Genomic DNA, 24,433 nt, shown 5'->3' with positions numbered 1-24,433 from the left:
ACACTTTTACACTGCTGGTGGGACTGCAAACTAGTACAACCCTTCTGGAAGGAAGTATGGAGAAACCTCAAAGCACTCAACCTAGACCTCCCATTCGATCCTGCAATCCCACTACTTGCCGCGGACCACCCTGTCGGTGGGCTCCAGTCCGAGGGAAAGCAGGGAGAAGGAATGAGGAAAGTTGAGAGGTCGGCGCAGGAATGACAGTCTGGCACACCACGGGTGAAGTATGCAGCTGCAAATTCATTGTGAAACTTATGCAAGTACTTATACACTTCTGCTCACAGGCAGGGGTGTCATGGGTTACACAAGGGTCATTCTGAATTACTGGGAAAGTTACAAATTTTTTCCTTACGGTTGCAGTTTTGTGTTTAGGTAAGCTCTGATTGTTTTAGATATTTTTAACAATGTAATTACTTTGTCTCTGTTTGTAATTGATAGCAGTTAAAAGCATACCTAAAATAAACAGTACCACTCATGGTTGTGAAATTGTTTTACTCCTAAATCATTGGTATTTACTGTGATGGTATTTATTACTTAAAATGTTTTAGTGTCTGACTTATAGGCGGCCCTGAGTCTCGCAGGCTTGTGTCTTCTCTTATCCTGTAGTGCGGTGGGTTCAGCTTTGAGAAAGTACATTGTGATTAGTGTCAGAGCACACAGACCTATGCTAAAGAAAAACAAAGTAATAAATTTTAAAGGCTGCCACGGTCGTTCAAGCTCCTGCGGGTGACTTGGCACGTAGAGCACCGTTTCTGATGCCGTTTGTGCAGGGGTCGCTGGGGGCGAAGCTCCGTGGAGCACAAGCCTCCTTACCAGCGTTCTAAAACGCAGACAGCGCCGCCTCACTACGGCTGTGGTGCCGTGGGTGCGGCAACTACTGGGCATCTACCCAGAAGGAAAAAAATCCTTTTATCATAAGAGGATTGTACTAGATTGTACTTGTACTAGACTGTTTATTGCAGCTCAATTTACCATTGCCAAAATGTGGAAACAGCCTAAATGCCCACCAACCCAGGAATGGATTAACAAGCTGTGGTATATGTATACCATGGAATACTATTCAGCCATTAAAAAAAATGGAGACTTTACATCCTTCGTATTAACCTGGATGGAAGTGGAAGACATTATTCTTAGTAAAGCATGACAAGAATGGAGAAGCATGAATCCTATGTACTCAATCTTGATATGAGGACAATTAATGACAATTAAGGTTATGGGGGGGGGGAAGCAGAAAGAGGGATGGAGGGAAGGGGGTGGGGCCTTAGTGTGTGTCACACTTTATGGGGGCAAGACACGATTGCAAGAGGGACTTTACCTAACAATTGTAATCAGTGTAACTGGCTTATTGTACCCTCAATGAATCCCCAACAATAAAAAAAAAAAAAAAAAAAAAAACAAAACACATTTCCACTAACATTAGGCATTATCTTACGGGTTCCAAAGCAAATTCCCATATTAGAGTGATTTCAATGAAAGAGGATGCTTCTAAATGATCATAAAGGCATCAACTAACAGTCGCAAGGGAACTCGTGAATGTAGTGATTGAGATTTCAGACATCAGGGTCAGGCGTCTCATAGGTTTCTTGCCTCTTCTAACCCCAGGTCTGCAGCTTTGCCTTCTCGAGGGAACAGAAAGGATGCTTCCACTTTTCATTACTCTTTTTCCTCTTCCACTAATTCAGTCTAAATTTATTAGCACCTAAAGGGTGTCCCAACAGTCACTATACATAGGGAAAATGGAAAAATTTGGCTAAATACACCTTTATTTACAAACCCTTTATTACAAAATGTTATAAAATATTTACAAAAATTCTCTACCTGTTGGTCACTGACTGTCATGAATAAGAACCTAACCATGGAAAAAAGTGAGGGAACAGCACTTCAGGTATAGGGAACAGAAGATGCAAACAGTTCAGGCTGAAGCACTCTTGATAAACTGAAGAACAAAAACCAGATCTATGTTGTTGAAGCTAGTGAGGAACAAGCAGGAGAAAACCATGGAAGTTGTTTCACGTTTTTAAAAGATTATTCACTTAGTAAAGAAAGTAACAGAGTCAGAAAAAGATCAGGAATGAAAAGAGAAAGACCAATTCAGAGACTACTAAAACCCGTTACCTGAGAGATCGTGGGTCTGTGTGGTAACAGTGAAAAATGGAGGCCAGGGCTCAGCCTGGCAATGCACTTAGGAAGTAGAGATGACAACATTTGCTAATGCTTTGACATCACTGATTCTTGTACGAGGATTTTAGTAGGTAATTATCCCCTGAGAAAGGGGATTCACAAAGTAGATCAATTAAGATTAATATTTATATATTAATCTTAATGTATGTAAAATTTCTAAATACATAAATAATATATATAAATATATAATATAGAAATTATAATATTATATATAAATATATTATATATACATATAATTTATATATGTATATTATAATATATTAAATACATATAATTAAAATACATTATAATACATATAATTTATATATTATACGTATAATATATTAATATATACTATTTATAGATATATATTATATACATCATGTTAGATATATAATATGTAAAAATATATATTTTATATATAATATACAAAAATATATTATATAAAATATATAATATTATTATATTATATACATATATATGTTTAATTTGGGACATCTTATATATTAGGCTTATATATTAGGATATCCAGTCATTAATTAGAAATATGGTTTTGGAACTCAAGATGAAGATCTATTTCAAAAAATAATAGATAACATAATCACTATGCAGTATTCTCTAGGTATTAATTTTATTCAAGAGCTTAAAATATTACCAGTAGTAATTAATTAAAGCCATCAACTTATATGAATGAGAGACCATATCTTGAACTCTGCCCAAGACGCGCTATAATTAAAGCACCAGAAGCATCTCACTGTGGACCTCATCTGAGGACCACATCTTCTCGATTCCCAGGTGCCCTAACTAAGGCAGGGCAGAACTGTACACGTGAAGGATTTTATCCTTCCTCTAAATAACCTCACAAACTCTCTTTTCCACCTAAGATTCTTACTCTTCTTTCTGCTGCCCATTTTGATTATTTCAAAGAATGTCATGTGGGAAGCAAAGCAAATAGAGTTTGTATTTAAGGTTAAAATAGGAGGAAAGATGATGCCCTTACCACCTACCAAGCTCCTGCCTCAGGTCCAGAGAATGTAAGCCCTGGGCAGAGGGTGAAAGGAGAAGGGAACAAAAGCTCATGAGGTGATGAGACTGTGCTGGTTGATTTTCACCAGCACATCTCAGTCTTGACCACAACCCTGAGATGGAAGTACCACTGAAATGCCAAAGACAACAGGGCTTTTCTGAGCTACTCTTACTGGGGTTAGGTGATATCTCAAAGTAGTTTTGATTTGCATTTCTCTGATGATTAAGGATGATGAGCTTTTTTTCATGTGTTTGTAGATCGTGCATCTGTCTTCTTTAGAGAAGTTTCTCTTCAAGTCCCTTGCCCACCCTGAGATGGGGTCACGTGTTCTTTTCTTGCTAATACTTTTGAGTTCTCTGTGGATTCTGGTTATTAGACCTTTATCGGAGGTATAACCTGCAAATATTTTCTCCCATTCTGAGGGTTGTCTGCTTGCTTTACTTACTTTGTTCTTGGCTGTGCAGAAGCTTTTTAGTTTAATCAGGTCCCAGCAATGTATTTTTGATACTGCTTCAATTGCCTGGGGAGTCCTCCTCATAAAATATTCACCCAGGCCAATTCCTTCAAGAGTTTCCCCTGCACTTTCTTCGAGTATTTTTATAGTTTCATGTCTTAAGTTTAAATCTTTTATCCAGTGAGAGTCTATCTTAGTTAATGGTGAAAGGTGTGGGTCCAGTTTGAGTCTTTTACAGATCGCCAGCCAGTTCACCCAGCACCATTTGTCAAATAGGGAATCTTTTCCCCACTGAATGTTTTTAATTGGCTTGTCAAAGATCAAATAACGGTAAGTAGCTGGATTCATCTCTTGGTTCTTTATTCTGTTCCAGACATCATCTTCTGTTTTTGTGCCAGTACCATGCTGTTTTGATCACTATCGATTTATAGTACAGTCTCAGGTCTGGTACGGTGCTTCCTCCTGCTGTGTTTTTATTGCTGAGTAATGTTTTGGCTATTTGAGGTTTTTTCTGATTCCACATAAAATGAAATATTATTTTTAAGAGATCTTTAAAATATGACAATGGAGCTTTAATAGGAATTGCATTAAAATTATATATTGCTTTGGGTAGTATAGACATTTTAACAATGTTGATTCTTCCCAGCCATGAGCATGGTATGTTTTTCCATTTGTTAACATCTTCAGCTATTTCTTTTCTTAAAGTTTCATAGTTCTCTTTGTAGAAATCTTTCACGTCCTTTGTTAGGTATGCTCCCAAATATTTCATCTTTTTGGCACTACTGTGAAAGGAAAAGAGTCCTTGACTGGTTTTTTTTTTGGCTTGGTTATTGTTGGTATATATAAAGGCTACAGACTTATGGGTGTTGATTTTGTAGCCTGAGACATTGCTGTATTCCTTGATCACTTCTAAAAGTTTTGTAGTAGAATCCCTAGTGTTTTCCAGATACACGATCATATCATCTGCAAAAAGTTAAAGTTTGATCTCTTCTGACCCTATGTGGATACCCTTGATTGGTTTTACTTCCCTAATTGCAATGGCTAAAACTTCCATTACAATGTTAAAGAGCAATGGAGACAATGGGCAACCTTGCCTGGTTCCTGATCTAAGTGGAAATGATTTCAATTTAACTCCATTCTGTACGATATTGGCTGTGGGTTTGCTATAGATGGCCTCTATTACATTAAGAAATGTCCCTTCTATACCAATTTTCTTAAGTGTTCTGATCATGAAGGGATGCTAGATGTTATCAAAAGCTTTTTCTGCGTCAATTGAGAGAATCATATGGTCTTCATTTTTTAATTTGTTTATGTGCTGAATTACATTTATAGATTTACATATATTGAACCAGCCTTAAGACTCTGGGATAAATCCCACTTGGTCATGGTGTACAATTTTTTTGATGTGTTGTTGGATTCTGTTCGTTAGGATCTTACTGAGTATTTTAGCATCAATATTCATTAGTGATATTGGTTTATAATTTTCTTTTCTTGTTGGGTCTTTCCCTGGTTTGCGTATCAAGGTAATGTTTGCTTCATAGAATGTGTTGGGTAATATTCCTTCTTTTTCTATATTTTGGAAGAGGTTTAGTAATATAGGTACTAGTTCTTCTTTAAAGGTTTGGTAGAATTCTGACGTAAAGCCATCTGGTCCTAGGCTTTTCTTTTTAGGGAGATTTTGTATAGTTGATGCTATTTCAGAACTTGATATAGGCCTGTTCAACATTTCTACTTCATTCTGGCTAAGTCTTGGTAGTTGGCATACTTCCAGATATTGGTCGATTTCTTTCAGATTTTCATATTTCTGAGAGTAGAGTTTCTTGTAGTATTCGTTAAGGATTTTTTTCAATTTCTGAGGGGTCTGTTGTTATTTCATCGTTACCATTTCTGATTGATGAAATTAGAGATTTTACTCTTTTTTTCCTGGTTAGGTTGGCCAAAGGTTTATCTATTTTATTGATCTTTTCAAAAAACCAACTTTTGGATTTATTGATGTTATATAATTCTTTTGTTTTCAATTTCATTTAATTGTGCTCTGATTTTGGTTATTTCTTTTCTTCTGCTGGGTTTGGGGTTGGAATGTTCTTCCTTCTCCAGTTGATTGAGATGTCCCATTAAGTTATTAAATTCCTCTCTTTCCATTTTCTTGAGGAAGGCTTGCAGTAATATAAATTTCCCTCTTAGGACTGCCTTTGAGTATCCCAGAGGTTCTGATAACTTGCATCTTCATTGTTGTTTTGTTCTCAAAATTTGGTGATTTTCTTCTTAATCTCATTTATAACTCATCTATCCTTCAGCATAAAGTTGTTTAGCTTCCATTTTTTTTGTATGGGTATGCAGATTCCTGTAGTTATTGAGTTCAACTTTTATTCCATGATGGTCTGAGAAGATGCAAGGAATAATTTCTATTTTTTTTTTTAATTTGCTAAGGTTAGATTTGTGGCCTAGGATATGGTCAATTTTGGAGTATGTTCCATGGGCTGATGAGAAGAATATATATTCAGTTTTGTTGGGATGAAATGTTCTGTAGATGTCTGTTACGTCCAGATGTTGAATGGTTAAGTTTAAATCTAAAATTTCTTTGCTTAGCTTCTTTTTGGAGGATTTATCCACCACTGCTAAAGGGGTGTTAAAATCTCCAACTACTATGGAACTGGAGGAAATCAAGTTGCTCACATCTGTTAGAGTTTCTCTTATAAATTGAGGTGCATTCTGGTTGGGTACATAAATATTAATAATTGAAATCTCATCATATTGAGTATTACCCTTAACAAATATGAAGTGTCCATCCGTATCCTTCCTTATTTTGGTTGGTTTAAAGCCTATTGCGTCTGCGAATAGGATTGCAATGCCTGATTTTTTCTGCTCTCCATTTGCCTGGAGTATAGATGACCATCCTTTTACCTTGAGTCTATATTTGTCTTTTAATGTAAGATGAGATTCTTGTATGCAGCAGACATCTGGCTTGAGTTTTTGTATCTAGTCAGCCAAACCGCGCCTCTTTAGAGGACAACTTAAACCATTCACATTAATTGAGAATATTGGTAAGCTTTTTGAGAGTGCAGTGGACTTTTTAAATCCTATTGCAACTGTGGAAGTTGGAATTTGATCAAAAGTTTCTGGGTGGGTTTACTTTTGTGGAGGAGGGTGACGCTGGTCTTTATGAAGTATAGGTCTGAGAATATCCTGGAAAGCTGGTTTAGTTATGGCAAATTTCTTCAACACATGAATTTCTTTAAGGTATTTAATTTCTCCATCATAAATGAAACACAGTTTAGCTGGGTACAGGATCCTGGGTTGAAAGTTATTTTGTTTTGGGAGATTAAAAGTCGATGACCATCCTCTTCTAGCTTGAAAGGTTTCAGCAGAGAGATCTATAGTTATTCTAATATTCTTGCCCTTGTAGGTGATGATTTTCTTTCATCTGGCTGCTTTCAGAATTTTCTCCTCCATATTAACTTTAGTGAAATTAATTATAATGTGTCTGGGGGATATTTTATTTCGGTTAAGTTGTGCTGGAGTTCTGAAACTATCTGCATCTGAATTTCAGAATCTCTTGGCATGTCTGGAAAGTTCTCCTTCATAATCTCATGGAGAAGAGACTCTGTGCCTTGTGAAGCCACTTCGTCACTTTAGGGGATCCCTATAAGACGAATATTGATTTTCTTTGAATTATCCCAGAGCTCTCTGAGAGAGTGATCTGTTTTTGTCCTCCATTTCTCTTCCTCTTTGAGAGTTTGGGAGCATTAGAAAGCTTTGTCTTCAGTGTCAGAAGGCCTTTCTTCTGCTTGCTCCATTCTGTTACTGAGGGATTCTACTGTGTTTTTCAGATCTTTGAAGGATGCAACTTCTTGTCTCAACGTGTCAAAATCTTTGGTCATTTGGTCTTTGAATTTGTTGAATTCTTGAGATATCTTTTGGGTTACTGCTTGGAATTCTAATTCAATCTTATTTGCTATCCAGATTCTGAATTTGATTTCTGACATCTCAGCTATTTTTTTGTGCATGGGATCTTGTGCTGTGTCTGCCCCATTGATCCTTGGGGGAGTTGATCTACTCTGATTATTCATATTTCCAGAGTTTTTCTGTTGATTTCACCTCATGATTGTTTTTCACTGTTGCCTCTGGCCGTCCTCAGAGTTGGGGAGGTGTCTCTCCAAGATTAGATCCCAGAGCGGGATCACTCTATTGTTGCTGGATTTTTGTAGGGAGTGACCCTGTGTAGTTCCTGTGGGGCTGCCCCAGCCAGGGAGTTCTGGTTGTGGAAGCAGCTCCAGAGTGTGACACACCCGGATCCAGCAACAGGGCGTGCGGGGGTGCACACGGTTCTGGGAATACCTAGCACCCAGTGATTTTGGCACAGGGAGCCCAAGGCTCCAGCAGTCTCTGACCAGGAGAAGGGCTCTGCACAGAGGCAGGGAGGGCTCTGGAGGGCACGCGGCTACCAGAGTCCCTGGCCAAACGAGCGGGCCAGTGTGGAGACAGGCAGATACAGGAGGGAGGACGCAGGATTGTGTGGCTCCTGCAGTTCCTGCTCAGGATGTGTGGAGGCCCAGCAGGCGTGTGTCAGGGGTCGCAGGGAAGCTCTTACCAAGGTCCGGGTGGGCGCCGATCGCAGTCACGGCACAGGTCTTATGGAGGTCTGGGTAGGCGCTGGTCGTGGTCCTGGCACAGCTCTTATGGAGGTCCAGGTGGTGCTTTATTTATTTTTTTTTTTTGAGACAGAGTCTCACCCTATTGACCTGGGTAGGGTATTGTGGCATCATGGCAGCCTCCAGCAACAACCTCAAACTCTCTGGCTAAAGCAATCCACCCGCCTTGGCCTCCTGAGTAGTTGAGAGTGCAAGCACCTGCCATAATGACCAGCTAGTTTTTCTATTTTTAGTAAAGTCAAGGTCCCGCTCTTGCCCAGGCTGGTCTGGAACTCCTGAGCTCAGGTGATCCACCTGCCTCAGCCTCCCAGAATATCAAGATTACAAGCATGAGCCACTGTACATGGCCTCAAGGGTCAAGATGTTAAAATATTTTCTTTTATATTAAACAAGTTGTCAAACAGTGAGAATCATTCTAATCAAACCGCCTTATTGTATGTGCCCATATATGCATATGAAATTTTCAAAAAAATCTAAAAAAAAAAAAAATATATTCAGACCAGCGTAAAAAAAAATTGCCTGAAATCTAGAATGGGTTTTTTGTCAAGATGATAGCTACATTGTTAATAAAGGATAAAACCAAATATCCCAAAATAAGAAGATAGATAGGCAAGTGCTGCACACCTACTAAAAAAATATTAAACCACAGAATAAAATTACCTTTACAATGAATTTTTATATTATGGGAACTCTTTATATTATACTAGTTAGGCAAAAATAAGGTAATAAAGTTATATACAGAATGCCCAAAGCTAAATTAAAACTTCAAAATCGTATTCAGAATAAAAAACAAAAATAGAAAAAAAAATCCAAAACATTCTGAGCGGTGTTTTGTTTTTGCCTCGTCTCTTTCCGTATTCCTTAATTTTTAAGTAGGGTTATTACTTTTGTAATTTAACAATTATGTAAAAATAAACATTAAAAAACGAATCTTTTCTAAAATCATGAAGATAAGGCCTTCCTTTCCCTAAACTGACATCTTCTTTAAGACATATGTTTAAGTTATCATCAAATTCCCAAAACCCTAACAAGGTAATTAGAAAATAGTAGCTACATGGCGGCGCCTGTGGCTCAGTGAGTAGGGCGCCAGCCCCATATGCCGAGGGTGGCGGGTTCAAACCCAGCCCCGGCCAAACTGCAACCAAAAAATAGCCGGGCGTTGTGGCGGGCGCCTGTAGTCCCAGCTGCTCGGGAGGCTGAGGCAAGAGAATCGCATAAGCCCAAGAGTTAAGAGGTTGCTGTGAGCCATGTGACGCCACGGCACTCTACCTGAGGGCAGTACAGTGAGACTCTGTCTCTACAAAAAAAAAAAAGAAAATAGTAGCTACAGAATGAATGAATGTGCACTGAATTAATGATTAAAGGGGGATCACTCTTAAAAAAAAAGCAGAGTCTTGGAACCACAAGTCATGTACTCCTAAGATTCAAAAAAAGAGATAAAATAATCTATGACTTTTAAGAGCAAAACCAATTTAAAATCGCAGAGTTTTTCATTCTAACTATATTCCCACCTGTGGTTAAGTACTTGTAGATAGTGTTACACAAGGGAAAGAAAGCTATTTGCTTTCAGCTTAGTAAATACATTTTTACAAAAGAAAAACAAGAGATTTTGTTATCACCTTTCAAGTACTATATTTACATACGGTTTTACCTTCTTGCTTAAGTTTGCATTTTATAATCAGCCAATAACCTCTCACACCCCTAATTACTAGCTATGTATTTAAGAGGTGTTGGCTCTGCTTCTCTGGAATACCCTGATTAACACAAAGTGTGTCTTGGATCTAGCATCCACCTACAGCTTATCACAGTCCTCTTTCTACCAGTTAAGTCATAACAAAGGAAAAAATAATCACAATGGTTGTGAAATGTTTTCCCCAACAGTGAGAAAATTACCATTCTTCTCCCCTTAGCCATTTTGTAGTTTATAGGGCAAGGACTAGAGATGAACACCTTGGTGTAACCCAGATTGTCACCGGTGCTCATACTCAATGAATAACAGAAAGGGAGCCTAAGCCTTGGAGAGGTAGCAGAACGAGCCAGAATGTCAGACAACCAGGAAGCTAGTATTGCAGAAGAAAATTCCTAAATAAATAAAGTTGCCGGCAGCACCAGATATCCCCAAGAAATAATTGATGGTAACTAAGAAGTGGTCTTTGGATTTGGTAATGGGAAGGTCACTGACGCCTTTGTTATCGGTGGTTTCGGTGGAGAGGTGAAGACAGAGCAGAGACTATGAATAAAAATACATTGTTTATAGAGCTTGTCATTTGAAAGAAAGCAGAAAAGAAAGCTGGTTGTTCCCCCAAGATAATACTGGTCATTTATAGCTGAAAGGAAAGAGTCTAGAAAAAGGACGAAAATTACATAGTGGAGGGTTACAGCTAATACTCCCTCCCTATACTTGAGATGAGGGGAGACTAAGAAAAGAGGTAGGTGGATTAGAGTAGCATCATGGATTACAATGAATCACCTAAAAATATTGGGGTGGAGTGAAGAAGCATGCAAACTGGGGAACGAATTTTCTCCATGAAGTAAGAGCAAAATAGTCTGCCAAGAGTGAGTGGCGGAGGCTAGATGAGGGACGCACAGAACATGCTGAATGGATAAATCGATAATGGCATTTCTGCCAATGTGTAGGGTAGGCAACAACAGAACTAGGAAGGTATCATTTGATCCACGTGGAATACATAGTAAAACAACCATCTTGAAGACCATGAAAATCTATCTATCCAGCGCTAAGGCAATAGAACATTGCTCTAAAGTTTCAAAAACACAAAAAATAAATAAAGACAAGAATGAAGCACACCTGTTAAAATAACACAACTTAGGAGGCATAGGTTACCCCCATTTTTCTTTAAGAAAAATCGATTTTATTTTTTGGTATGCTTTTTTTTTTTTTTTTTGTTATTTGATATGCTTCGTTTTTCTTTAAGAAAAATCTCTATGTAACAAGGAGAAAGGCACAAGGAGGAAACCCACTCACGTGATGAAGGAAACTGCTGTACTCAACAAGCACGCAGGAGAGCATTTGCGTAAGATGACAACGTAAGCTTCAGGCTCTAGTGTTTCTGCTACAGACACTCCCTCCGATTCCTTGGGACTATATGGAACACAAAGCAACTTGAATGTCCTGCAGCGGAACCATAGCTGGCCAGACTGTTGGTTATTAGACAAGAGCTATGTGCAATTCAATAGATGTTTAGTTTAGAATAAGAGAGATAAAGTGGCTAAAACTATGTGTTTCTTGATCAAATAGCATTGGGTCACATCATCATAACTTTTAAATTCACCCACACTGCCATTTTTCCAGAGCATATACTTATTCCTAGCAGTCTGGGCCAGAATAGGCTCCAGTTGCTACGTGACACTGTTCTAGAAGAAAATATGAGACATATGTCTTCTAGACACTGTTCTAGAAGAAAATATGAAAGAATGAGACATAAACCACAATAGAAGAAGCTACAGGAAGGCTCTACGTTGCCATTACTTATTCTTAGGAAAGAAGCTGGAGGCAGGGAGTAAGGACGAGACAGCAGAGAAGCTGACTAGGAGCAGCCCCAGTCTGCAGATGAAACCTGGTCTGGGGATGTAAACAAGTGATCAAGAAATGCCCAGACCTAGAGGAAAACATCATCAGTTTATATGTCAAAGCACTGACAAGGGCCCCAAAGTACTGTTATTCATATTGTCAACCTTACGGATGAATAGTTCTTTATGTGAGCAAACACATAAAGTAAGACAAAGTTAGGGTATATATATATTTTTTTACAGGATGTTATAATCAATCATGAAACTACAAAATTTTAAAGTCTTGTGCAGGCATAGAAATACATCAGTGGAATAGAAAGTCCGGAAATGGAAAAGAATATGTCTAAGTGTTTAGTGTACGATAAGGTCATAATCTCACATCAGAGGGGGAAGCCACAAGGGCTCCATGAATGGCAGTAATTAGCAGGTTTACCAATTAGTAGATCTACTAAATAACAGTATGGAAAAGGAATTCCTTCCCAATACACTCATTACAGACTGCTTAAAGATACAAATATGAATATAAATAAACTCTTATTTTATCCATCAAATTGGCAAAGATTTAAAAAATGATAAGGCTGATGGTATTACCAAAGGTTTTGCTGAGGAAGGGAAAATTAGTTCAATATTTTACTTCAGATGTTTACACTGCTTATCATTTCCTTTGGTTATATTCCAAATGTAAAAATTTTCTTATGCAGAGAGCATGACTTTCCTTGACTTCTGACATATAATGCCAAATGCCCTTCCTGAAAATGCTTTTTCTTTAGTATAAGGTTAACACATATTGAGTATGGAAAAATATAAAGTACCAATAAGAAAAAAGTAAAAAAGTATGTAAAGGCTCCAACTCCTCTAAATCATAAATAAACTGTCGCCCCAGAGTATATTTTCTTAGAAAAATTTTCTATGCATCTACATGTAATAATAATTTTTCCAAAATGAGATCATTTGTATTTGTTGCAAAAACCTCCTATGTTCATAGATACAGTTCGGAAGCATTTTATCATTTGCGTAACTATTTTATGAACATCAACAATTTAACTGATGTCTTTTGTTGCAATGCCTTCCAGCATTCTCCTATCATGAACAGTGTTACAGAGAATACCCACATACAAGCAGGTACACATTTTCACCATCTGGAGACAGATGCACAGCTTTTTAAATTAGGGCAGCGCCTGTGGCTCAAAGGGGTAGGGCGCCGGCCCCATATGCCAGAGGTGGCAGGTTCAAACCCAGCCCTGGCCAAAAACTGCAAAAAAATAAAAATAAAAAATAAAATAAATAAATAAATAAATAAATAAATAACCTGGTGTTCTCTACATGTTCCTTATAATCTGTGCTGTCCTCCCAGGTGGTCTAGTTCAGCTCAAGTCCACTCTTAAAGTGAAGGCTTTTCCTCATCCAGATAGGATCTTTGACAACTTGGGTCAAAAGCTTTTATTCAGTTGCACGGGATCTATTTTGACAAAACAGAAAGACAGCAAAGCATATAAAAGCATCCAGTTAGTCACTAATGAGAATCTCTTGCAACAATCTGCAATTCCAAGTTGAAATAATGAATTTTTAAGTATATTTCACCATGTGTGTGCAACATTGTGATTTTTGAGACACGAAGAGCAGTGTCTACCAAAAAAAGTGAGGGGTGGGGGAGGGTGGGGTATTTAACTGCACCAATTAAGTAATGGCAGAGACCTGCCAGAAACTTTTTTTTATCCTTTTTTTTTTTTTTATTGTTGGGGATTCATTGAGGGTACAATAAGCCAGGTTACACTGATTGCATTTGTCAGGTACAGTCCCTCTTGCAATCATGTCTTGCCATGTCTTGGCACACACCAAGGACCCACCCCTCTCCCTCCTTCCCTCTCTCTGAAACTTTTTAATGTGTAAACTACATCTGGTGGCATGCCTAGTTGTTCCCTATGCATACCAACTTCGGGGTCAAGCCAGGACCTTCAAGGGTTCCCTGAAGCCCTGTGCTCAGTTCTATAAACTGTCTTATTAATCTCTCCCCAATTTACTGAGTCTGACCCTACCTCCTCTTTCTTTTTGGGACCATATTAAAATACATTTGGGTTTCTTTCCAGCAGATTCCCTTCATTTGCTTGGCTGTTCCTTCACCTATCAAACCAAGCTCTGGCTTCTCTCTCGCCTCCTGCCAGGATATTTGGTGATTTTCACACTAGACGCTGGAGTTCTGACAACACCCCACCTCATGCTGCTCCCTGCCACCTGCCACAGCATGGTGAAATATTTTCTCTACCCCTCCAGCTCCTCAAAGATCCATGTCTCTAGAAAGTTAAATTGCTAAATATAAGAAAAGAACTATACTCCACCTGCAATCATTAAAGTTGGTCTATAGGACAGGATGGTAAAGGGCAAAGGACGCTAAACACGTCCTCTGGTCAGCAAAGCAGGAAGCAGTTGCTCAACTAAGCAGAAGAGAGGAAAGGAAGTTTCATTCATGGGCCGCAGGGACCTCGGTTGGTAAGACAGTCTTGAGGATTTTTTTTTTGTTCTTGAAGATAGGCTTTGAAGAGCCAAAAAAAAAAAAAAAAAAGACCATGATAACACTGAGTGTCTGAAATGGGAAGGGGTGAGGGGAACACAGAATTGCTGATGAAGCCAAAAGAAGAGATACTGGGTGGAAATACTAAACATAAAAGGATTAACTTAAGTCTTATAAGAGGATTCACTTCCTTTAGTGGTATTTAACGTGTCTTTGGTTCATAAAACCCTTAGAAAAATCTGAGGAAGGCTGTGGAATTCACCTCCAGATAAATGCAAAAGAAAAAACAATTCTGCGTGCACTCCCGGGTGGGGGTTACTGATCCTCTCAAGTCCATCTATAGACTTGGGTTCAAAAGCAGTGCTCTGGAATATACATTGGTTCCTGGCACCAAAGGTAAATGACACTAATAGTCGGTATAATAATGCTGAGAATTTTGTTCCAATCTCATTGTAATAGCCATTATCTCCCCCTCAAACTAACCAGCCAGGGCTACGGGAGGAATTGTCTCCAGCAAGCCTCCTACGTCACGGTGAGGCTACTGAACTGATGCTAGAACATTTGTTTCATTTCCTAGAACACTATATTCCGAAACTATATTTATTAGTAATTTTCAAAGCCTGAGCAGTTCACTACAGGCAGTAAGGAAGTCAGGGAGTGGAAGAAACTTGGACTTGAAGATTTGGTTTCTGGTCTCAGAGCAGCATGACCGTGTAACCTTAGGCAATCCAATTAATCTCTCTCACTTTTCTCCATGTGTAAAATAATACAGCCAGATAAGATGATTTTTAATTTTCTTCTCTGGACTGTGGACGATTCTTGAAGAAAATGAGACTAGATTTGTGTCTGGAGGGTCTGATAGAATTAAGAAACGGGAGGGAGTCAATCCTATAATTTTGAGGAAAATTTATCAACTCTCCACGGAGTGTTAGCAGCTGGCTTTAAAATTTTTCATAAAGAAACAGACCTATAGGCTCAGTGCCTGTAGCTCAGTAGCTAGGGCGCCAGCCACATACACGGGAGCTGGTGGCTTTGAACCCAGCCTGGGCCTGCCAAACAACAATGACAACTACAACCAAAAAAAAAAAAAAAAAAAAAAAATAGCCACACATTTTGGCGGGTACCTGTAATCCTGGCTACTTGGGAGGCTGAGGCAAGAGAATCACTTAAGCCCAGGAATTTGAGGTTGCTGTGAGCTGTGACATCACAGCATTCTACCAAGGGTGATATAGTGAGACTCTGTCTCCAAAAAAACAAAAAGAAGCAGACACATAAATTTAACTTTGTTTAGGGAGCTCAGGCTTGCAGTAGGGACGCCTTCCACTTAGAATATATTACAGAATGTAGAACATCTACTGAAAGTAGGCAAGTCCCCAGTGTGTTTTCACCGTGTTATTTTTTAGGGCCATTCTTTCAGGTAAGCCACATCAATCCATAGATATGTTTGTTTTGAGGAGTATTTCAGTGTGTCACATTGGAGAATTCTGGGCTCCCGCTTTTATTTATTTATTTATTCAAACTGTTCAACGTAGCCTTCATGGCATTTTCTTAGTTATTGTATGTAGACATTTGTATTCTGCATTTAGTAGGTTTCGCCTGTACCCATTCTAAGATGCACTGTAGGTGTGGCCCCACCCATTGCCCTCCCTCCACCCTAACCTCCCCCCTCCCTTCCCCTTCCTTGGCCCTTTCCCCATAGTCTTGTGCTATAGTTGGGTTATAGCCTTCACGTGAAAGCTATAATTTAGCTTCAAAGTAGGGCTGAGTACATTGGATGCTTTTTCTTCCATTCCTGAGGTACTTTGCTAAGAAGAATATGTTCCAGCTCCGTCCATGTAAACATGAAAGAGATAAAGTCTCCATCTTTCTTTAAGGCTCCATAATATTCCATGGTATACAGGTACCACAATTTGCTAGTCCATTCGTGGATCGATGGACACTTGGGCTTCTTCCATGACTTAGCAATTATGAATTGTCTGCAATAAACATTCTGGTATAGATGTCTTTGTTATACTTCCAAGGACCACAAGAAGTGCTTCTGAAATACATTCTTCATTAATATTTTTATGAAAAATAGTCTCAAATGACAGGCTGACAATCCTGTGGAGTTGGGTAAGAGGGAAACTACAACTCTGCTTCATTAACATTAGCTATGAAATATATTTTTTATTATTATTTCAGATTCATATGAGGATACGAATGTTTAGGTTACATTGTTTTCATTTTGGTGGGCTCTCACCTGCTGCGCACAACATGAGGGTGTTCGGCATGCCCCCTGGGTGAAGGGCTCAATTACAACTTGAACTTTACCTAAGAGATGCCTTCCTGATGACAAGAAGCAACTTGGGCTGATAACAGCACCCAGGAAGCTGACACCCAGGCTGCCCTTAACAGCTAACTTCTTCAGAGTGAGTCACAACTTCCTTGTCCTTCCCTGCACATTGCTGCCACCTAGTGATCAGATGTTTTTGTGAAATGCCGAGGTAAGAGAAATCTAAGCCCTTTTAAATTGATCTTCAGTTTACTGGGAGCAAACTAAGCGCTCACTAAGAATGTGGAAATCAACCAGGTCGTTGAATACCTACTTCAAGCTCATCACGTATGCAGGTTCTTTGGAAGATGCATAAACCCATTCCTGAAAAAACATGTACTCTATTGACTCACAAAATTGAAAAGAGGACAAAATCCAATATAATACTACGAGTGGGGCAAGAATTCTTACACGTTTGCCCCAGTCCGGTGGTTTTAATATCAGTACATATAGGAATAACTAAGACTTGCAGAATGACTTCCTTGTGGCAGGCCATGGGCTTGGTGCTTTAAATAAATCATATTTACAACCCTCAAATCATGCTTTGAAGAAAGACATTATTATCGTTGTTAGCGAAGTTATGGAATTTGCATAAGGTGACAAAATCAATGAGTGATAAAAGCAGGATTTGAATTCAAGAAGCTTACTACCAATTTGGTATATTTTGAACAAAACTGCATTGGTAAATGAGAGTAATTTTTTATCAACAATGTAAAGTTTGCAAACCCATGTGGGCTTGATTTCAAAGTACTCACCATATGAATTTATCTCCTTTTTAAATTACTCTAAAGACATGGCCTTAGATGACGTCATGGAATTTTTTTTTGGAATTAACTTTAGAACCACTTTAGAAGGAAAACCTGCCTTACTACATTTAGTAATCCCAGTTTGATTATAGTTTTTTTTTTAATGCTAAGCTTCACACATTTTTATGAGAAAGCCTGAATGGGAATGAATAGGACTCTGAAATTAACGCCAAAATATTATCAGCAAAGTCACTGACAGGCTCAATGTATTTTCCACAAACTATTCCAGTTCCTTCTAAGAGGTAAGTAGCAAAACGTCTTCAAAGGGATTCCAGCGGGTGGCGCTTGTGGCTCAAAGGAGTAGGGCACCAGCCCCATATAGTGGAAGTGGCAGGTTCAAACCCAGCCTGGCCAAAAAAAGAAATATATATGATTCCAGCAATAGACTCAAAACTAAGAAGAACATTGGAAAATAAAGGCCTTCTATTTACTGCAAATAAAAATAATTCTATTTTAAATAGCCCGTGGGTCAATGATGAAATAAAACAAAAATTTCATATTATCTAAAAATAGTGATATGGTGACATTAAATGGAAGAACTTGATAAACCTAATAAACACAGGTATATGTAAAAAAAAAAAAAGAAAAGTCTTTGTCCAAAGTCTCACATTTTATACAAATGGATCATGAGTTTCAATGTAAAATAATAAAACTTTTATTTAGAAAAATGAAAAAATAAATAAATAAATGGAAGAACCTGTAGGCTACAGTTAAAGGATAGCTTGGACGGAAAATGTATAGCCTCAATGAAGAAAAATATAAAATAAATGAAGAAAGCATATGACTCCAGAAGCGCCAAAGGAAAAACAAACTGAAGGAAAATGAAAGATAATAAAAATAAAGTATACTGAAAATCAAAGACTTCGCAGAATAGAAGAATGAGTTACAGACCCATGCTCCTTATAAATATAAAAGCAAAAATCTCAACAAAAGACTTCCAAACTGAATCTAATAGCATATAAAATGAATTATACACCACGACCAAATGGGAGTTTATCATGGATTACAGGTGTGAGCTGCTCCACCCGGCCATTTGAGACATTCTGCCTGTCTGTACAACCTCCAAGTTTATTTCTCTAGCACCTCAAGTGATTCTGTTGGTTAGCACTCCACTTCAATAATCCTTTTCTACCTTCATAAACCCATCACTGCTTTGCTTATCATAATGCTGTCTTGCACACTTCACGTTCTAAGTTGGACTCTCTTACAACCACCAACACAAAAAATTACCATGGGAAACAATTGCAATCACAACCCTTCCACTAGAGAAGTTGGGGAAATCTGGAATATATGACCTGGCTCTGTTGGTGCTGACAGCAAAAAAAAAAAAGTCCATGTAACTACGGGAATTAAGGGCACAAACTCCAGGAGCTGATGGCATGCGTAAGCTGTCTATGGTCACCTGTAACAAAGGGCCGGCCAAATAGAAAGTTCAGGAGGGTTGATAGTGTGTGAATGAAAGAATTTATAAGGAATAAGAATGTCAAAGGATTTGAAATGGTGGGTGACAATCTAAACAGAATGACAACTTTAAAGTTCAAAATTCTCAGCTCAAGGCACCGGCGAAAAGCGGAGAGTTTTAATAACTATTCCAAAATAATTTTCTACCACATATATCCTTATAGCCAAGACTGGGATAACCAAAGAAATCAACTGCTCAAATTTCAGAAAGATAGCAGACTCTATCCCATATCAAATATTTTTCTAAAATATTATTTCTTTTATTGACAGTATTTTCATTTTCCTTGCTATTTGTGGATGGAATATTTTTTACATTCATGATTTAAGATGTCATTGCTATTATAAAGCATTGACATGGAGGAATATATGAGACAAATGTCTTTTATATTTTTACAGTATAGTCATTCCCTTAAATTGAATATCTTGGTTCCATGCAATTGTCAAAGTAATTTTTTTATTGTCCTAGAAGGTGTATTATCTGCATATAATAATATCAAGCTTCCTTTCCCCTAGGAAGCATATCACCTATTTATTTAAATATATTTTTAAATTCTGAGTATACTAAAATATTTTTTACTTGTGAATAAATGGTGGGTTTTTATTTTAAAATACCTTCCCATCATCGTTGGGATTATTCCATTTTTCTGTTAGCCTGACTATGATGAAATAGGTTCCTTGAGTGTCCATCAGCGTCCTTTCTCGGTCTGGGCCACAATATTTTATTAATAGCAAGTCTCCAGTTCAGAGGATGAACCGAATGGATTTAGAGAGATTTCAGGAACTGACTTCAATCCACACCTCCAGCTCCTTACCATTTCCTCCTGCTTCCTTGGCAGGAAACCGGGCAGGAGAAATGATGTTTCCTATTCTCACTTTATTCCGTCCCAGAGCCAAAAAGCAGGAGCCAAAGTATAAAACACAAAACAGTAATAATAGCAATTTCGGAGGAGAAACATCATTTATAACAAGGTTGTTATGGCAGTGGGGGGAGGAAGACTGGGTGCCTTTCGCCAAATATAATCTGTAATTCTTTTATAAAGACCAACTAATTTCCATATTATCTCATCTATTGGACATTGGTTCCCTGAAAATAGCACTTGAAATAGTGATCTAAGTAAAAAAGACCCTTTACTTTAGGCATGTTGCATATTTTCTTTGAAAGGCTAGATTTCCAATATTATGACATATTCTACCTCTTGGATGGCTAATAACTGCTGGCTTGTGCTATCTGTCCAGATCAGCATTGACCAAGCAGGTAGAAATCCTTAGACATGCTTGCCTGACAGTGAGAAACTTCTCACCTATATACTCACTCTGTTCCGATGTATTATACAAATTCTTATTATTTTATTATTATTATTTTTTTTTTTTGTAGAGACAGAGTCTCACTGTACCGCCCTCGGGTAGAGTGCCGTGGCGTCACACGGCTCACAGCAACCTCTAACTCTTGGACTTGTGCGATTCTCTTGCCTCAGCCTCCCGAGCAGCTGGGACTACAGGCGCCCGCCACAACGCCCAGCTATTTTTTTGTTGTTGTTGCAGTTTGGCCGGGGCTGGGTTTGAACCCGCCACCCTCGGCATATGGGGCCGGTGCCCTACTCACTGAGCCACAGGCACCGCCCTATACAAATTCTTAACATTTATCTACAGATTAAAAATGATTGTCTGGCACCTCAATAAAAACGAATTATTTTCTTAAAGGATAAAACTGAAATATATTTCTAAATATACATTGTGCACTCATAAATACGTTGCAATCTTCTAATATTTTTACATGGTAAAAATTACATGTATCTGAGAACGGAGTGGATTATGTCTTCCTATGACCCATTAAGGAAGGAAAAGAAATGAATGGTTGCTAGAGACCAGTATCACTTATATCGGCACAAATAATCTTCTACGGACAAAGGAGAACAAGCACTCAGCCTCAGAACAATTGATTCCAAAGCCTGTGGGTCTCCTGTGTAACACATGGCCTCACAAATCTTGCTGTCAGCTCTTAGTCCTGCCCTGGACTTTTATAAAATCAGCCCCTGATCCTCTCTGTATGTCCAAAGTCACTTAAACTTGGCTCATTTTGTTTTGTTCTTCTATTGACCTTTAATTCCCCAAACCCTACTGAACTTCCTGTCCTCAAATTCAGACGAGTTTTTCACATAAATCTCAGCACTCATACACATTTTTAGTATTACCCAGTTTTACTGTGACGTTGTACTTCTTGGCTTTCAAAAGTACCATCCACTGGATTATGCTTCAGCCAGTTTCTTTATCTTGCCAAAATCCAGAGTCAAGTTGAATATCTGATACTCAGCAGTATGTGGGATTGAACAGAATTATGTATAGGTTCATAAAGTCCAAAAGCATGGACAAGAACCTTGGGAGTTTACCTTTTCTACCTTATGATCTCTGTCCACACATTAATGACCGAGGTAGAAAAAAATGTACATGAGAGAACAGAAAAATTAAAATGTTAAGTACCTATAAGAAAGTTAATAAATTAAGATATTTTTCAAAATTAGAGCTTAAATAAATATACAGATAACTAGTAATATAATTTTTAAACTGTGTTTCATGGGGCTCTAGACTTCTCCAAAAGTATATCAGGGATGTCGGGGAAATGAATAAAAGACTAGGCCAAGTTCAGCCTCCTCAACACAGCTTAAGACAGAATGGTTCCACCGTCATTTTTTTTTTTTCATTTTTGGGTCCCATAAAATATTTCTCCCATTAAATAAGCTTTACCCGATTAAAGCATCTGATAATTCTTAAAACCACTAATTTGTTTCAAAGCTTTTCTTTGAAGAATGAAGAAATTTAGGGCCAGCTAGGACAAGTAGCTTATCTGATCTCGCCCAATTAGATAGTGCTGAATTTGAGACAAGATTTAGAAAGTACTGGCTGTCTGCTAAGCACTTCCACATACCCCCAAGCATTGATAATGCAGCCTGCAGTTCAGGGAGAGAAAGATGTGTTCTAAAAACAATTTGCTGGATGATAAAGTTATCAAGACAGTTATTTATTATACCTGTCCCATTCAGAACAGATGCTAATGTTATTTGTAAATAAATATAGTGACTACTTCCTGGCACTTTTATACAAGCAAATAAAAAGACTTATATGCTTTTGTCATGTATCTTTCTTCCCTTTCTAACCTGGCTTGTTCAAGGGAATAGTTTTTGCAATGAGCTCCGCCACCGGTGATTTCTACATGGGAGAAACCACTGGAGGGCAGCAAAGGCATTGCTCTCCAATCTGCACCCGTTTGCAGGAGGCGACACTTGCAATTTCATTGTAAATTTAGAGGAAGTGGGTGGGGAAGCCCAAGGTCTGGGAAAATGACCATAATAATAGTACCTTGTGTTTATATAGCACCTTTCTTCAATTAGCTCAGCATGTTTGGATATGATTATTCAGCTGGGAGCTTCCAGTTGTGGGAAATGAGGAAGCAAACACGTGGCCTAGGTGGGACAAAGAGGAACACTAATTCTTACTCATTTCAAATACCCATTCATTATTTTTACTCTAAAAAGCTGATGTGTGACCTTTCCTGGCCATTTCCTTAGAGACAACAAGCAGAAAATTCAGAGTCCCAAACTCAAATATATTAAATGGAAAGTCTCATTCTACAAGGGAAAGAAATCATGTTCCTCACAGCCAACGAAGGAACTAAATCAGAATTGTTAAAACGATATAAGTCTAGCTGGCAGGTGTCAAGGTGAATGTATGTACCATTTTCTACAAAGCACATCATGAAAACAAAATAACTTAAATAATCCTCAGCTACATTTGAAAATTGCAACAAATCTCAAATTTCCCTAAGCAAATCTACTCAAATTTATAACGTAATCAATCTTTTACCCAACCTCTGCCAAAAATGACAAAAAAGGTACATAACAAATGGAACCTCCATTCAAAAAGCTAAACTCTTGGCCCACATTAAAAGGGCAGAGCCTGTGGCTCAAAGGGATAGGGCGCTGGCCCCATATGCCAGAGGTGGCAGGTTCAAACCCAGCCCCGGCCAAAACCCACAAAAAATAAATAATTAATTAATTAAAAAAAAAAAAAACATAAAGAAAGAAAAGAAAATGTTTAAAAAAAATAATAAAAAATTCTCCCAGAGTTTTAATATGTTAAATAAATGTGCCAATGTAATTTAGTAGAGAAACGTCATGCTAGAGCATTTGATTAATAGACAATTAAGTCTATGGCTTACTCATCCACTCTGAGAATATTGCTATAGAGAATGTGTCCAGTGAGAGCCTCCAAAGACTGATGTGTAATACACACGTGAGATCCTTTCTTCCTCTGGACTCATTTCTCCTACATTAGCAGGAGTTTTTTCAAAGAATTAAACCTTGAAATTAGAATGTGGGCATTTACTCACAGGTATGTTAGAGGCTGACTGTCCCTTTACAGCTTTGAACTTGATTTATCCTCCAGAGCCATCCATTTTTACCACATATTTTTTACTTTAAATTGCTGATGGTGCTTGAGTATGTCTTCCTTTTTTTTTTTTTTTTTTTTTTTTTTTGAGTATGTCTTCCTTAATAGTTCAAATGATTTTAATGCATGTCTGTTAGATAAAGGGTTTATCCAAAAGGGTTGGGAGAGGAATATGTTTGCCATTAATGGATCTTCCCCATGTCCCCCTTGTTCCTCAGCCATGTGGTGACTGAAAGTTTAGGTAATGGCTGCTTCATTAGCTTGAGATTAATGAAAATATACCATGCAGAGACCGTGCATATCCTGAAATGGAAAGAAATCAAACCAAATTCCTTTCTCCCTTGCTTACCTTTGCCCCTCCACATTGTACTCTAATTGAGAAATATCTGTCATTTATTTGGGTTTTATGGGAAAATCCTTGTTTTTATCTCTTTTATTTGGATACTTACCTTGGATCGCTATTCTGAGAGTGGTGTAGATTGGCCTTTACTGACTATACCAAAAATATATCATCTCTCACTCCCAGTAGAACACAAATAGACAGATTTGAGCTTTGGAGGTTAGGGGTTTGAAGGATATTAGACTCAAATACATGTAAATCTGAAGATACAAAAAGTAAAATGTTCCTACTTTAAACTCATCCATATCATCATTCAATTCCTATTGCAAATCACTAATTTCTCAAATTTTAATGCTAGAAAACTAAGCCAGAGTAAAGTATCTGCCCAAGGCAGATCTCTAGCCTTCGTCTCTTAAAATAGCCTTTTATTTATTATTTTCATCAATCTTTATATTCCACAGGGCTTTTTAACTTTCAGGTAAGAACTAGGACAAAAAAAATGCCAATTCTCTTAAGATGGTGAGTAAAACAATTCAATTTTATCTCATAAATATTGCGGAGGCACCAGTGAGCTCTATTTAACACAGAGATGGACAGAGGTAGTATCTGACCTTTAAGACCTCAGAACTAGTTGTTATATTGTCTAATCAATTTAGAGAAAATAAGAAAGCTAAATCTTGGTTTGTGTCATTTCAAATTTCCTGATTATACATGTTCTCACAGTGAGGAAAAATTTACA

At 37.9% G+C, this 24,433-nt stretch overlaps 1 protein-coding gene across 1 annotated transcript in view; it reads right to left on the bottom strand.

The window, feature by feature from the left end:
• Window positions 1-24,433, bottom strand: part of ADAM28 (ADAM metallopeptidase domain 28) — a 156,258-nt gene that overhangs the window by 64,144 nt on the left and 67,681 nt on the right. Inside the window, exon 2 of the mRNA XM_053578786.1 lies at window positions 13,134-13,283. The gene's annotated coding sequence lies outside the window, so the exon portion shown is untranslated. The remainder of the gene's footprint in view (window positions 1-13,133; window positions 13,284-24,433) is intronic.

This window comes from Nycticebus coucang, chromosome 24 (genome assembly GCF_027406575.1).
Source record: "Nycticebus coucang isolate mNycCou1 chromosome 24, mNycCou1.pri, whole genome shotgun sequence".
In the NCBI taxonomy this organism is placed as follows: Eukaryota; Metazoa; Chordata; class Mammalia; order Primates; family Lorisidae; genus Nycticebus; species Nycticebus coucang.
Note: the sequence above shows the minus strand (reverse complement) of the source record. Positions and strands in the feature narration are given on the sequence as shown.